This window comes from Gymnoscopelus braueri, assembly GCF_963280865.1.
Source record: "Gymnoscopelus braueri genome assembly, chromosome: 8".
NCBI classification, from domain to species: domain Eukaryota; kingdom Metazoa; phylum Chordata; class Actinopteri; order Myctophiformes; family Myctophidae; genus Gymnoscopelus; species Gymnoscopelus braueri.
This window is the reverse complement of record NC_137609.1, coordinates 46574279-46586896: the sequence shown is the minus strand read 5'-3', so window position 1 is coordinate 46586896 and position 12618 is coordinate 46574279. Positions and strand designations below refer to the sequence as shown.

Below are 12618 nucleotides of genomic sequence, written 5' to 3'. Positions count from 1 at the left end.
GACACCCGCCGCATCAGTAGCACCAAAGGTAACTGGGGGCTACTGTGGAGGGGGGCTGTCGTGTTGATGCCGACTTAATTATCTTTAATGACCTGTGGATTTGCATATCGCCGCCGTCGGGCAGAAACCTCTTATCTCCAATTCTCCTTATTTTCCCTTTTTTGTGCTTTTTTGTGTCTACTTGATCATACTACAGCGTCACACAAAAGCACCAAAAGTAGCAGATCTACAAGCTCCAAACGCGTCGCGTTTGGAGCTTGTAGATCTGCTACTTTTGTCGTTTTTGAATTTGAATCCTGAAAAGTAACAGTTTCGGGACATATGAGGTTTCCATTCGACAGAGACGATATGCAAACGCATACCCAACCCCCCCCTACGACCGCCTGCCCCACCCACCCCAACGCACATGGGCATCAGCGCGTCTAAAAAAAACACGAGTTTGTGGATTTCCGAACGATCAAAGGATTCTGTGCGAAAATTTAACTGAAATGCCGACCGTACCAAAATAGTTGAAAATAGCTGATCTACAAGATCACAACGCTTTGCTATGTTTCCCTCTGTTTGCCGTGGGGCAAAGTACATAATAGGGCTGAAGTGGTTAAGCTGACATGCATGAACTCCTTACAGATATTTGCAGAATAGAAATATTCATGCCAGCTTAAAGGAGTAGTTCAACCAAAAAATTACTTGTTTTCTATCAATTACACACCATAATAATTTGATGATAGGCTTAGGAATGCGACAAAAACAAAATGATCGCCATGAATTCAAGTCTTCATGGGGTTTTTGATTGATTGAATACTTTAGTAACAGTTTGCAAATACTACAGTGGTACGATTATACAATGGTGCTAAAAGCACCATTGTATAAAGCACAAAAAGCCATAAGGGCTTTGTTTCCATTGTGGTCCTGTGTATTCAATTCTTTGAGTGTTTAATTGATAGAAAATTACACTTTTTTTGGGTGAACTACTCCTTCATACATGCTGTTGTCACACATCACAGAAAAGGTAGAGTAGGTGTCTGCACCTGAGACAGTGCAGTTCCATCTGTTTAATCTGCTAAATCAAATAATCACACCAAATGAATAGGCATGAAACGATTTATCGTAAATCAATTCAAACTGGTGACAATTTAAATCGATTTAATAAAAAACATATTAAAAAAAAATAGCCCCAAAAGAGAAGAAAATACAGGATCTTTGTACGAGAATTGATAAAACAAAAAAGAGTTTTCAGTCATTTGCTACTGTATTGAAAAAAAGGATAAGAGAAAACAGTATTGTATTTTTTTTTTTTTAATAAAGATTTTTCTGTCATTTTGTCTGGAAATTTATTTTGTGTTTAAAAATGTTTGAAAAATGGTATCGTGAACCTAGTATCATGATTCAAATCGTATAGTGAGTTGAGTGAATCGATTCAAGTTTCAATCAAGGTTTCTGGGAACATTCAGCGCCGGTCTGTCTGCAGAAAAAGAACACAGACACGCGTGTCTCTGTCTATGTTCATACACACGCTATGAACATTTAGATCAATTGTGCACATTCCTCCGCCCAACAGGCAAACACATTGTCTACGATGACTTGATGATGAATTCACATCTTAACTAACCTGTACATCCAGGGTTTTTTTTAAGCTCCTGAACTAAACCGGTTGTTCAGTGGAATTATCAAACTATGTATAGACTATTATTCACAACATCAATCAGTAGTAGAACACCATCCATCAATGAAGGAGGGGTGAGCCGTTTCTGTTTCTTCTCAGAAACTAGTCCAAGCCTGCGTTTCCCACACCCACCCACCATCCATCTGGGCTATGAGGCCGTGACGGCCGCTAAAGATCCCGATCGTTTATGACCAAGCTGCACCATTTAAGTGGTAGTCAATCAATCAGATATATCGTATAATATCGCTTTGCATCTTTGTGACAGGCCTAGACATGATCCCCTTCCCCGGCCCCCACACACACACACGGGAACAGTTTTGACACATAATAATTTTGGAAATATTCGAATTTTCCCTGTACGCACAAGATCGTGAGAGAAAATAATCGGTGATCGGGACCGGTCCCAAAAAACCTGATCAGAGCAACCCTAGCTATGATTATGCACGTTGCTGTCATGGATATTAAATAGTATATAGGTGGGTCATTAAGTGCCCTATTTATCTTCTCACTGACCTACTTTGCTGGGGGGACCTGATGACCGGCTTGGCTATTGTGGACACAGAGACCTGCCTGGCCTGCTGCACAACAATTCCAGGAGGGGCGGGTGGAAAGCTCATTATGTCCAAAACTGACACTTTTCAGGATTCAAATTCAAAAGCATCAAAAAGTAGCAGATCTACAAGCTCGAAACGCCGCGTTTCCAGCTTGTAGATCTGCTACTTTTGATGCTTTTGTTTGACACTGTAGAATGATCAAGTAGGGCGTTAATTTACGAAAAACATAAAAAGTTGTAAAAAAAGATTTTTGCTCCGCGAGCAACGAAATAAATGCATCACACAGGGACAGCATGGATTGACCACTTCCTCTAACATGTCTGACATGGAAGCACAACATTGATACGAATGGAAATGTCCATTCTAAACTCTATTTATAATGATAGCCAGATTGTTTTAGCTACAGTATGTTAATTTGAGAGAGAGAGAAAGAGGTGTGTGTGTGTGTGTGTGTGTGTGTGTGTGTGTGTGTGTGTGTGTGTGTGTGTGTGTGTGTGTGTGTGTGTGTGTGTGTGTGTGTGTGTGTGTGTTCGTCTGACATCTGGGAGCCAGATGCAGGGGAACAAATCAAGTTAATTAGGCTGGAGCTGAGTAAGGCTGTCTGCAACACAACTTCGAACACAACACTACCACCACTACTACTACTACAACTATTAGTACTAGTTTAACTACTAGTACTTCTACCATTATTACTATTAGAACTACTACTAGTACAGTAGTTAAGCTACTACTGCTACTACTACTAGTGTACTACTAGAACTATGTCTTGCACTGTCAGTGTCTAATGCAGTACAAGTCTCTTCCGTGCCAGGTGAGAACAATAATGATAATTAAACTCTGGGAGTCTACAAACATGTCCATTGGATACATTTGTACAGTGTTAATGTAGCCATTTGTACAACATTTGGTGTACACTGTACAGTGTCCATTTATCAAAAATTGGATAAACAGAGGATTTGACTGTAGTTAGGGTTTCTGTGGTTGATTTCACCAGTGCGGTTCTTCTTCCTCAGATCAGTTTCATGCATGAAACAGGCTGGCCTTCCCCTACTCTGTCTAACGGCACTGACCTGGGGTCAGCTGGAGAGACACGCCAGCACTGTAGCATGTTAAGGTGGGAGGTCCTGTTGACAGAGAGGTTACTGAAGCTAGCATGAAGCCAGGGTTTTCCACAAGGAAGGAACACCGAGGTAAGCTGAGCCCCCAGATAGTGCACAGGGCCAGCGGAGCTTTGCCAGCTTAATGGGCCACTGAGAGAGGAGTCCCAGGCAGGTATAGTGTAATGCCAACTCTTTTCTATACAATAGATGCAGGTCCTAAAATAAGGATTTTAACGATTCCAGTTCCTTAACGATTCCCCTCTTAACGGTCCAATTCCTTGGCGGTTCCCTTTAACGATTTCTATATTAAAACATATATATCTATATGATTTTTGACGTACAGTATTGCAAAGTGGTTGTAGTAGTGGTTCTCAAAGTGATTGAGGGGGGTTCCAAATGGACCCTTACAGGTCTGTAACTATAGTTATGGTGGTCCTTGAAATTAAAAACGTTTGAAAACCACCGTACTACAGTGTTGTAGTTGTATAGCAGACGTGAAGTCCACAGTACCAGCTCTGACAGTGTGATAAAAACCGGTGTCGGTTCCTCAAATGTTGGATCCTGATTCATCCGGTTTCCGAATCCCAACCCCTAGGTACAGTAAAATGCCAACTTTCGGGAAGTTAATAGAAAATAACAAAAACACTTTGAGACACTTTAATTGGCTACAATGAGGCCGAAGAGCCCGGAGCAATGCGTTCGGGGCATTGCTGCAGAGATATTAAAGAGCCACTGATATTTCTACAAGGGTGGAGAGAGATTGTCCAGAGATGTGCAGGAATCATGAGAGTTAATGAGGAGCGTAACACACGGAGCGTTCAAAGCTGAAACTAATTGGCCCGGCTTCTCACATTATTGCAGCGGCGCACTTGATCTTGGAAGCAGCTGCATTTCCTGGCTCCTTGTGTTAATACATCCTAGAGGAGCGACGAGGAAGAAAAAAAAAAACGCCTACTTGGTGAAAACCTCCGGTCGACGGTGCTCTCGAGACTGATTAACCCATTCAAACCGGGAACGCATCTCTGTCATTTTTTATATCTTTTTTTTTAAAGGGAACATTTGTAACTCAAATCTTTGCTTCATGAAGGTCCCTGGAACAACTTATTTTTAGATGGGAATCAGTGGCTGCAAATACATATCATTTTGGGGGTCCTTGACATGAAAAAGTTTGAGAACCGCTGATATTATAGTTTTATTTTTAAACCGTTAGGATTTAGAAGACATTAAAGAATCCCCAGAAGCAAAGATTTGAGTTACAAATGTTTTCTTTAAAAATATATATATATTCAAAGATTTGCACACATTTTTCACGATTTTTCAAAAATAGCAGATCTACAAGCTCAGTGCCGCGCTATGAGCTTGTAGATCTGCTATTTTTGAATAGCCCAAAGAAATCTAAAGATGACACACAGATGCGTTCCCGGTCTGAATGGGTTAACAGATAGTGCCGTTGAGTCCATTATGCAAACGATCGGGCTAATCACTTCAAATTGATTAACAGCGGCCCCCGAGACCCCCCCCCCCCACACCCCCCGGTGTTAGCACTGCCCTGGGACCTCGCAATCGCATCGCGTACAACCGGGGGAAATAGAGGGACATAATTATTATTCCTATCAACAGAAATCCACTGTTCTTTTCCCACGATTCCACACATCTATACAGAGGGAAATCCTTTTTCGATCGATAGCTTCAGGAAAAGCCTGAGTAGCGGCCGAAAATAGCCGATCTACGAGCTCACAACGCATCGTAACGCGACGCGTTGTGAGCTTGTAGATCGGCTATTTTCAGGTGCCTGACCCCGGTGTGCAACTACTTATAAATTAGGTTAAATGGATGAGGGCAAGCTATTTGAAACTGCCGTGCCTTTTATAAGGACTCGATAACGGCTGTCTGCGAGTGTTAGCAATAACAAGAATGTATTTGGGTGGCGTTCCAATTGTATTTTAACAGGCATACTTTGGAGGCACGCATTGGACCAGTTAAATGGAGGGGGTATACCGCGGCGGTCACGCTCTTTCGGGACCCCACCTTCATTCCGAGGGCCGATAACCGCCATTATAAGAGCTCCAAAAAAGTCGCCTTTGCCATCATGTGTGAACCAAATACGGCGGGCGGCGGCCGGGCCTTTCTCCGTGGGCCTCCGTCTGCCTGCATCGGGTCCTTGGCGCCTCTTGGAGCAGCCGCGCTTGAATAAATGGACCAAATTGTGCTCCATAATGGCTTTATAATTTTGCTAATGGACGAATTCTGCTGGCTCAGGCAGCGGTGCTTGTCTTAGTTAATTTGTTCAGTAGTAAACGCTGATGGAACAGATTACCTCGCTCCCTGGAGAGCCTGGCTGTGCCAGATGCTATCAGCTCCAAGCATGGAAGCAGGGAATATCAGACCGGGCCCTCCTTTCTTTCTTTCCCTTTTCTTTCTTTCTTTCTTTCTTTCTTCTAGTTTTTTTTCACATTCTTTTTTAATGTGGATGAGATAAGGGAATCGGGAGTGGGGCGAATGTGGGTTATAAGGAACACCGATAACTTCCCCCCCGCATACCGCTACCAAGGTCCCACAGAGAATGTCGGGAGAACAAATGTAATTTGGAGAACAGAGGGTGGGTAGGGTAGTGTGTGTGTGTGTGTGTGTGTGTGTGTGTGTGGGGGGGGGAGGGTGGGGGGGGTTGGTTCACTGGTCCAATCATACAATTGGGTGGGGACTTTTTTTTCTATGGCTGCCATTGTTCGGCGGAAAATGTGTACAGATAACTTATTCAGAGCCTGCATCAAGTCACACCAGATGCATTCAAATTCATCTTCTTCCCCAATTGGATTACGAGACGCAGACGTTTGTCATAATTAATTGGGCAGCGAGCGGGCAGACAAAACAAAGTTTTTTCGATGCGTCAGCTGACCCAATTTTGTCCAAAAAAGCGGGGAAGGCAGGTGCACAAAGTGTGTGCGTTTCCAAAATACTTGCTTCATTGCTCCGCTGTTGATGAGTTTAAAAACAGAGCCCTCATTAATTCTTGTTTTAAATCGGTACAGTGCAGCACAGCACAGACGCGACACGTCGACTGGAGTGTGGAGGAAAAAAAACACACAGAAAGAAAAGCCCAAAACGAACCACAGTCAACTTGCAAAGCACGACGGTCCGGGCACAACCAGAAGCCCCAATTTAACAAATAAACTATAGATGACCATTATTAATTATGTTAAGGACTGTTTTGTGTATTATCTGCTGATGAAAGCATAACGTTATCAAACCTAATAAATGACCCAGGACACATTGCCTAACCCCAATTCAAGGCTAATTCCTCTGCCTCTGAGACCTGGCTATTCTCACATTTTATATTGTTAGTTCTTAACCGCTTAAAATCCCATATGGTTGACCGGGGTGCCTCAGCGCTCTATGCTAGTTTCTTTCCCGTTTTCTTGTTATTGTGGGGAAAGCTTTAGCTGAAAATAGCCGATCGACAAGCTCACAATGCTTCGCGTTGTGAGCTTGTCGATCTGCTATTTTTAAGATTGGTATTTATTAATACCAGAATCAGAATAGTCTAAATTAAGTACTGTAAAATGAATGACTGTACAACCAACTCTAGCTATCAAATCTAATGCTTAAGAAACAACAACACTCCAACCTTTGCCAACATGTAATGAGGCACAGATCATACTGGAACGTGACTGTATAGTGGCTCCTCTTGGAGTAAATGCAGAGTGATTAGGCTGATAGAAGCTGCTTCAGGGTCACTTCTAATTGCTTCTACCTGACCATCTTGTCATTAGAATTACAGGCTATACAGTCCTTTAATTGCACAGTCCCTGCTATTTCTGAAATAATTGCCTAATAAACGCCGACTCGCTACTGTACTTTTACTGTTTCCTTGCACCAAACACACACACACACACACACACACACACACACACACACACACACACACACACACACACACACACACACACACACACACACACACACACACACACACACACACACACACACACACACACACACACACACACACACACACACACGGTTTTCAAAGTGGTGTCCGGGGACCCTTGGGGGTCCTTGAGGGGGTTCCAGCACCCAGCAAGTAACAATAGTAATAGAAAAAAAATGTTACAAATCTTGACAAATGTTTACAAATCTTCTTCTATGGGGGTCCCTGTCCTGGCATAAAATCTATTCAAATGGGGGGTCCCTCCGTGGCCAAGTACATATCAATATGGGGGTCCTTGACATGAACATGTCTGAGAACCACTGCACTAGACGAGGCAATTAAATGACATAGCATTATTTATTGGGTTACGCAACGTGTACAGTGAGTATCCATAAGGAGATCATAAGCATCATAGAGCATAAGGAGACGCAGAGGAAAAGTGATTGAGTTAAAGAGAGAGGGAGGGAGGGAAGAAAATAGAGGGGGAGGGAGGGAAGAAAAGAGAGAGGGAGGGAGGGAATAAAAGGGAGAGGGAGGGAGTGAAGGAGGGATGAAGTGGTGAAAGAGTGAGTACCACTTCAAAGAAGCTCTAGACAAATAGGAATCAAGCGTCTATCTCTCACACACACACACACACACACACGCACGCACATGCACACGCGCACACGCACACGCACACGCACACACACACACACACACACACACACACACACACACACACACACACACTCTAAGAGGTGGGTTAATCTGTTTGCATTGCCAGCCAGCCAGCTACCAGAACCCTCCTTGCTATCAAAAACCTTTTGTTTATCCCGTCGCTGAAAACAGCCTTGTGCTTTGTCGCCCCGCCGCGCTAATTGCCTTTCTGCTGACCCCCTTCCTCAAACAAAGCTAGGCCCGAGTATTTACACACCAACCAGATAGGTCCAATCTATTTATAATACGCAGGTTTTTCGAGTGTATATGCATGTGTGCGTCGTCGTTCCGCACACACCATGTGTTTGTGTGCGTAGGTCACGAATAGCTAAACAGTTTACTTCAGCGCACATGGTAATGCATGCTGGCAGTCGCAGTGAAGTGTGCGCTCTCTCTCTCTCTCTCTCTCTCTCTCTCTCTCCCTCTCTCTCTCTCTCTCTCTCCCTCCCAGACTGAGCATTAAGCTCACGGGGAGGGGGGCAGAACTTGGCATTTTGGGGGCAAGCTGGTACACAGGAAAAACCCTCGGTGTTTGTTTAACTCTTGAGAGCGTACAAATACAACCCGAAATGGAGCGAGGTCCGTTCGGTTCCATTTGTACGCTCTCAAGGGTCACAAACGGATAAATCCGCTTCGGCTCCGTCGTCTGGGGACCTGTGTCGGATGTCTTAGGCCCCCCCCCCCCCCTTAAGGGTTTCCGTCCTGTTTTTATTAATAACGCACGACGCCAGCTAAAAAATAAGATAGCGCTGGAAGTGGAAGTGTGTGAGTGTGTGTGTGTGTGTGTGTGTGTGTGTGTGTGTGTGTGTGTGTGTGTGTGTGTGTGTGTGTGTGTGTTTGACTGTGTGTGTGTGTTTGTGTGTGGGGGGTGTTCATATTAACAATGTTTTCTAATGTGTCACCGTCAAACCACGTGGCACGTCGACAGACAGACAGTTTTAATGGCGCGTGACTCATGCATCATTACGTGGGTGGAGAGGGGAGGAGAAGAAAGGCGGAGGTGACAGGGGGGGGGGGGGGGCGGGGGGTGAATAAATAACAATGTTTGGGATACAGACGAGGCGTCCTCATGAGACACCCACCCACCACCAGCAACGCCTAGTTAACGTACTACTAGACCCCCCCCCCCCCAACCCCCCCCACACCCCCCAAGTCCAACAGACCGGTGGTCCTCCTGGCTGACGCTGCTGGCCCTTTAAAGCGATAAAGAGGCTCTTTTTCATGGACTCCATAACTCCCCTCGCATATTTATGCATTTGGACTGTGGAGGCGTTTCTTTTTTTTTTATTATTTCGACCATGGGCATGATCTGGCAAGTGAGCGTGCGCTCACTGTGTGTATGTGTGTGTGTGTGTGTGTGTGTGTGTGTGTGTGTGTGTGTGTGTGTGTGTGTGTGTGTGTGTGTGTGCTTGTGTGCATGCGTGTGTGTGTGTGTGTGTGTGTGTGTGTGTGTGTGTCTGAGCTTGTGTGTGTGTGTGTGTGTGTGTGTGTGTGTGTGTGTGTGTGTGTGTGTGTGTGTGTGTGTGTGTGTGTGTGTGTGTGTGTGTGTGTGTGTGTGTGTGTGTGTGTGTGTGTGTGTGTGTGTGTGTCTGTGTGTGTGTGTGTGTGTGTGTGTGTGTGTGTGTGTGTGTGTGTGCGTGCGTGCGTGTGTGTGTGTGACCGTATGTTAATGGAATTTTCCTCAGGATGACTTCACCTAGCAGCGTGGAGGAGACACAATGCCATCATTGAGCCTGGAGAGGTTCACCTTGGCTTTGACCTCCCCTCCCCCCCCCCCCCCCCTCTCCCTCCTTCTTCCCTCCTTTGCCTTGGCCGAGGGACTGACGGTGCGGTCGGCCAATCGGCACGGGGGCCCCATGCGGAGGAGGAGGAGGAGGAGGAGGAGGCCTCTCTCAAGGCCAATGAGATTTTTAAATTAAAAAGAAAACTGGGAAGAGAGACCAACACGACATGCAACACGACAGTTTGCATGTCCTCATCATGACAGAGAGGACAGCTGACCACTTCCAACCTGAAATGTCCCTCATTTGGGCATGTTATAGGTGAACATAGAAACACATTTAAAAATTAATTGTAAAAACAACGAATCAGCAATCTTTAAAAAACTAACAAAACTAAAAAAGCATTTCAGTAAAAAAGAATTAAATAGCAGATCTACCTGTTATTGCTTCTGGTCTGAATGATGATTTGTATTGTATGTCCTGATTATGAATTGAATACATAGGACCACAATGGAAACAAGCCCTCAGGGCTTTTTTTGTGTGTGTTATCCTTTTAGAATTGCTTGCGTAATTGTACTCGCTGTACTGCGTGCAATTGTGTTAATAAAGTATTCAATCAATCAATTAATGGGTTTTTTTTCTTTCTCCAAAATATTTGTCGGACAATTAAGTATACAGGGCTTAAGTGGTTAACACGGAATTGCTTAAAATGTAAAATAAATAAATAAATAAAGTTTATATACTGTAGATATTTGGGGTAAATATAGACTTTCCAGCAGATGCTATTCAGCACAGTTCCTTCCCTCTGAATGGCTTTGCTTACCGGAGAGAGAGAGAGCGGTTACCTCCGGGGCAGAAATGCTCCAACCACTCCATCCAATTAAGCGACATGCAGTTTCCATTATCATACATTTGTATGCTAATTCCCAGCGTGTAGCGTTACTTGAGGAGGAAACAATGTGACTGTTGTTGACCGATGAAAACGCTCATTCACTGGGCCCTGGCTACCGGCTGGGGAGCGCAGGAGCTTTTATGGCGTGGCATTTTACATGTTAATAACTCACTACCAACGTACGGGGGCGACCGCTATTAAAGATCACTGCGAGCGAGAAGGCCCGACCGCATAACATTTTATGACATTATCATAGACCGAGTATTGTATGCGAGCCGCATGGGACGATCAGGGATGACGCATGTTATTATGATTGGCAAAAAGATATCCTGCTTGCTCACAGCTTCCCATCAAACATGACGCGTTTGAATGGACTGGGCCGCTAATGCGTATTGGCTGACTTTCATTCCGCATTATTAGATTGGTGAGGAATATTGTTTGGATGAATTGCGGCCGTTATGTAAAAATGGGTCAGATTTCTCCGCCATGTGGAATAAATATGGACTCTGTCTACAGCGGAGGTTCAGTTTATTCCCCTGGCATCCCTCCCCTTTGGTGATTTGACATCTGATATGAGGCTGCACGCTTGTTAGCGGCCGCATTAAGCTACTTGCAAAGAGAATTGGGTGTTAGTGAGTTTTATCCGTGTGCTCGGTCCACGTGAGGTCATAAAACATGGAATTATGTTCCGAAGGCCCTCCAGAAGCGGGCCGTACTAAAACCGGTCGCATGGCCTGTGCATTGCACACACTGACAGAGACACGCCCCCTTCACGTGTAGACCAATGCTGATGCCTGCCGTCGCCTTGACATTTAGAATAAAGCGCTTTCAGCCCGGCAATGTCATCATAGATTTGGAACAATTTTCGTTCAAAACATTCTCGAACATTTTAACAAACAGCAAAAATTGCCGATCTACAAGCTCACAGTGCATCACATTGCGATGCGATAACCTTGAAGATCGGTAATTTTAGGGATTAAGTGGTTAATTAGATAACAAGTCCGCGTACTTTCTGACATAATGGAAGCCCACATACATGCACACGAAAACTCATCTTCTTTCTGACACACAGAATCCCACGTTCTTCCTGACACACGAAAGCCCACACACTTTCTGCCATACGGTATTAATGGTGCGTTCACACGGGCAGATTAAAAGATACATACTACCATTCATTTTCAATGGAAACCAGCGACATGAAGATACAAAGATACATCCGACGTTTGTAGTCCGCACGTTTGATGACGTCAGCGACCACGTTGAGCAACACGGATACAAAGCAACACAGCGACAAAGATGCAGTGTATTTTTGTATCTTTGTATCTTTTAATCTGCCCGTGTGAACGTACCATAAGGCCACATACTTTCTGACATGTGTGTGGTGGCAGCGGCTGCGACACACGTGCGTGAACTTTCTTGCCGCATCCCATCCCTCTCGTCTCTCGACGTCTATTAAACGCAGATATGCCACGAAAAAAACAATCACAGGAAAAATGAGGTCATATCTCCCGTAGCCCCCTAGCCGGGGACTGATTCACTCAGTTACACAACGCTGAATTTGAGCGATTCAATTATGTAACAAAAGCACCATGATTGTGCGCTGCTCACAGAAGGATTCCCCGGCACTTCATACTAACATGAAGAGGAGGCAGGCAGGCCAGGGGGTCCGACCAGCTTACAGGGGGGGGGGGGGGGGGGATGGGGGGGTCAGGTCGATGTCAGGCAGAAACCTTGTATCTCCGTATTTCAACTTGGTATGTTTATTTTGTAAATTAATGCCCTACTTTGTCATACTACCGAGTCAGACAAAAGTAGTAAAAACAGTTGTTGTGAGCTTGCATTTGCCATTTAAAAAAATATAGTGAAAGTGGTTACGTGCGTCTGTGGGTTTTTATAAATATTGAACCGATGAAAAGTATAAACAAGAGCTTGTGACTAGATAGCAACTACATCGGATCCATTGGAACACGGACTCTTTCTTTTTTTGGTCCATGTCCTTAAAAGTAATGCTTTTGGGACATACGAGCTTTCCACTCGACAGCAAACGCTACGCTTAGAGCCGTG

General features: G+C 44.6%; 1 protein-coding gene across 5 annotated transcripts in view; it reads right to left on the bottom strand.

Moving 5' to 3' along the window:
* The window catches only part of cux1a (cut-like homeobox 1a), a 281900-nt gene that overhangs the window by 202212 nt on the left and 67070 nt on the right, over positions 1 to 12618 (bottom strand). The gene's annotated exons all lie outside the window — the stretch shown is intronic.